This window comes from Sander lucioperca, chromosome 9 (genome assembly GCF_008315115.2).
Source record: "Sander lucioperca isolate FBNREF2018 chromosome 9, SLUC_FBN_1.2, whole genome shotgun sequence".
Classification (NCBI taxonomy): Eukaryota; Metazoa; Chordata; class Actinopteri; order Perciformes; family Percidae; genus Sander; species Sander lucioperca.
In genome coordinates this window covers 39,278,372-39,282,895 of record NC_050181.1, presented here as the reverse complement: position 1 = coordinate 39,282,895, position 4,524 = coordinate 39,278,372, and positions in this window count along the sequence as shown.

Here is a 4,524-nt window from a genome sequence, read left to right as displayed (position 1 = left end):
GTGCCGCTGGCTCGCTGATAGTCTCACGAGGCCGTAGTCTGATGGAGTGTGGACGGTAAAGATGAAACAGAAAGTTGTTCAGCCGGTGGCGTAGGGCCAGCACACAGAATGATGGCGGCATAACCGACAGCGCATCAGTTCTGGATACAGATCACGAAATTAAACATGTTAAAAAACAAGCTAAACACAGATTCACATGCAGCCCACATGAAGTCAGTGAATGAAAGCTAACTGCAGAAAAGCTAACTGCAGATTGAAATAAGACTTTGTCTACATTCCACCGAGCCATCCCACTGTAGCTGTCGTCAAAAACATCTTAAAATACATTATGAAATAAGTCCAGGGAGACTAAGACCTATGGGCCGCCAGCTTCAGTACACTGACTCTGAGATGATGTATAGAGACGTCTGAGATGATGTAATAGACTGACTCTGAGATGATGAATAGCGACACAGAGAGAGACTCTGAGATGAGGTAATAGAGACGACTCTGAGATGAGTAAAGAGACTGACTCTGAGATGATGTAATAGAGACCTGAGATGATGGCATAGAGACTCTGAGCTGATGTAATAGAGACTCGAGATGATGTCATAGAGACTGACTCTGAGATGATGTAATAGAGACTCTGAGATGATGTCATAGAGGACTTGAGATGATGCATAGAGACTGGACGCTGAGTGCTGAATAGAGCCTCTGAGAGGATGTAATAGAGACTCTGAGATGAGTCATAGGAGGAGGACTCTGGAGATTCTTTCTGTGTCAGGAGGCGAGTTGGACTTGATGTCCAGACGAATCGTGGCCGCCCACACAGCGGAACGTGGCCGAGAGGCTGGTCATGAGATCGATGCCTGCAGTCCGCCCAGAGCCGCGCTCCGCTCGCTCACACGTGAGAGAGCAGGGCATTGGCGGTCACACATCCGATTGAGCTGGTGTAGTAAACTGTATGTAATGAATACAGTGTGTCTGCGCGGGGACAAACTAATTTCAAGAGTGATGTGTGTCAGACAGCTAGGAATTCACCGAAAGAAAGAACGTAAAGTCTCAATAAAACACATTATATCATCTATACAGCAGGTAAGTCATGGAACAATTGAGGTAGGATGGAAACTTGTTTGTTAAAAAAGTCTGCTGCGCTATGAGAATTTAAACATAGGGGTGTATGGACTCTGCCCCTGTATGTTAAGGAAGAACATTTGTGTATTACGATAAAAGTATTCATTCACAAAGAAAACTTGGTGTCCTTAAAGGTTGGATTTTTCCTCATTTTTTAATTCAGGCATTAAGATTAATTCCAAAGATGATGTATCCTCTTTTTAGGCAGTTAGCTAGGGTGTCCTCATTTTTGCACATCGCCTGTATGTCTAAGAGTCGGAACAAAGTCGTAGTATTCGTAGTATGTGTATGAAGTATGAAGGGAGGAATTAAAATAAGTATTAAGATTATTTATTAAAGCATGTCTTCAAACAGTTAAAGTGCAGAAATAACTCAAGTCGAGAGGTTCAAACGCTCTGCATATTACTGCAGTGACATATGCTAACCGACTGCTAACACTGCTAACACATGCTACACATAGCATACTCAATATAAACTATGCTAACACATGCTAAACATAGCATACTCAATATTAAAATATGCTCAAAACTGCGAACACATATGATGATTTATGTCACGACAGTTTTCAGTTGTACACATGGAAATCAGTAGGAGCTGTTTGGATGTGTGGGGTATAAACAATAGGCGGTCTCGGAAATGTAATCGCTGTTCTTGTATGGTATAGGCCTCGGACAGCAATAATATATTTGCATCACCTAACTGCCATTCTTAAAAACTGTGATGCGAAAGACATTCTTCTCAGGGGGATTTAATATATATTGGATTGATAAAATCGGTAGAAACAAAACTGAAGAGTCACTCAAAAATTCAAATTTTACACAATGATTGAAAAAGCAACTCGGATACTAAGACATCTCAAACACTACTGATCTAGTAGTTTTTACTAACAAAGCTGACGTATGGTTAAAGTTTGAAATTTAATTAAACAGGTCGCTGAATGATCTAATTTACACTAGTGCAGGAAAGCAACTGTCAAGTGCGTTACCGAAATGTTAAATAAGGTGAGACTTAACTGAATCTGTACTCTATATCCCCGGAAAGATAGTGAGAGGTAGAATGAAATAAGACAGGTAAATGTCTGAAATGTAATGATAAAGACTAGTAAGGCAGCCCTAGGAGTTAGAGTAAATATGTTTCAACCGCTTGGTTTTAACCATTCGAAAGGAAAAAGGTAAAGCCTAGAGGCAAATCCTACGATGGTTAACGCGTAGATCTAGGAAATTGATGAGAACTCGAGATTCAGCATAAAAAAGTCTCATAAAACGGGACTCACAAAACTGATCGGTCTGATCTATAAGGACTCGAAAACAAAGTCACGCAACAGCTAAGACAAGCAAACGCCACCTTTTATTGGAAACAGAATAAACAAGCACAAGGGCATTTCTACAACAACTTTGGCAAACTATAGACAAAATTAACTGGAAAGATGCAAACTAAGAGTGGAATAAATAGAGCTGAAAATAGAGACGGGAAATCACAAGGAGGTCTAACAGTTTCAAACTATTTTAAGAATCGATTGTATTGATTCTGGTAATATGAAAGTATCCAACAGGCCTCGGACCGCCTTCATCCTGGTCATGCACCTCCGCCTCCATTTATGATGCAAGAGGCTCTGTGTTTTCTTTTAAACCCATGAGTTATGCTACAGATAAATAGTACAATCTTATCGATTCAAAAGCTAAAGATTCTGAACTTGATAGCTCTCTCATTAAAAAACAAGGGGAGCTTTTATACCAGCTATAACATATAGTGTGAATCAATTATTGATGAGAGTATCTCCCCAGTGTTTAAAACAGCAGTTAGAAACCCCAATTTATACATCAGAAGCAAAAATGAAATACGCACGTACAGGACCTAGTAGTATCTTTCTGTAGTATCTAAAGTCTGAGAAAGCCATGAGCGTTAGAGCAGTAAACGACGATCACTAGCTTGTAATAATTGTGTTGCACCACTCCATGCAGTCGGTATTCAGACGCAACCATTCCACTGATACAGCCTGCTGCTATCTGATAGAAAGTATCGAGCCAACTGGACAGAGTGGCACGGCAGGTGCGGGTTTCTGGACTTGCGAAAAGCTTCGGGACACGGTGAAACCACGGCGTCTACTGTCTAAGCTCTCTAAGTCTAATTCGGTCCATGGAGACATTGCATGGAGTACAATCAGATCTTTCAAAGCGGTGCAATGGTGAGGGTAAAAAATTACATGTCTCTCTGAAGCCATGCACAACTGGGGTCCCGCAAGGAAATGCCATGCTGGGACCTTTGGTTCAGTCGTACATCAATGATCTCCGGCTGTGTGCAGGGCGCGGAGATCATCATGTACGCAGATGATGCCGTCATTAGTACAGGGGCGGGATATGCGAGCAAGTAGCCACTAAATTGTCCGCAGCTGCATGGATAATAAACATAAGTAATTGGCTTAAGCTCTTCGTGCTTACACTAAACAGTGAAAAAAACTGTTGGAATGGATTTCGCTAAGTCCAACAAAGTAGAGCATGCACATCTATTTCAATAGGACAAAAAGTAACATTGGACAGAGATAAATATCTAGGTGTCCATTGGACCAAACTATTAGTTGTAAAAAACATGAAAAGACATGGCAACGCCAGTAAATAGAATATTTCTCGTCGTTAAACACATTAGGAATAGTTGACAAATGACGGATCGTTCATGTATTTTAATGCATCATGATCGCACACACATCACCTAGTGTTTGTCCGGCTGGTCGCAGGCCAACGAGACTACACTCAAAGCCCGCAGATCGGTCTATAACCAAGCGTGAGGGAAGTTTAGAGCACACAGCTCTTGTAAATATTCAAATAGTAGGTATGTAGTTGTCGACGGTCTAAGGTGTTGTAGTGTGTAGACGGTCCTAAGGTGTTGTAGTGTGTAGACGGTCCCAGGTGTTGTAGTTGTAGACGGTCCTAAGGTGTGTAGTTGTTAGACGGTCCCTAAGGTGTTGTAGTTTTGTAGACGGTCCCTAAGGTGTTGTAGTTTGTAGCGGTCCCTAAGGTGTGGCAGTTAGTAGACGGTCCCTAAGGTGTTGTAGTTTGTAGACAGTCCCTAAGGTGTTGTAGTTTTTAGACGGTCCCTAAGGTGTTGTAGTTTTTAGACGGTCTCTAAGGTGTTGTAGTTTGTAGACGGTCCCTAAGGTGTTGTAGTTTGTAGACGGTCCCTAAGGTGTTGTAGTTTGTAGACTGTCCCTAAGGTGTTGTAGTTTGTAGACGGTCCCTAAGGTGTTGTAGTTTGTAGACGGTCCCTAAGGTGTTGTAGTTTGTAGACGGTCGCTAAGGTGTTGTAGTTTGTAGAGACGGTCCCTAATGTGTTTGTAAGGTCCCTAAGGGTTGTAGTTGAGACGTCCCTAAGGTGTTGTAGTTTGTAGACGGGTCCCTAAGGTGTTGTAGTTGTAGC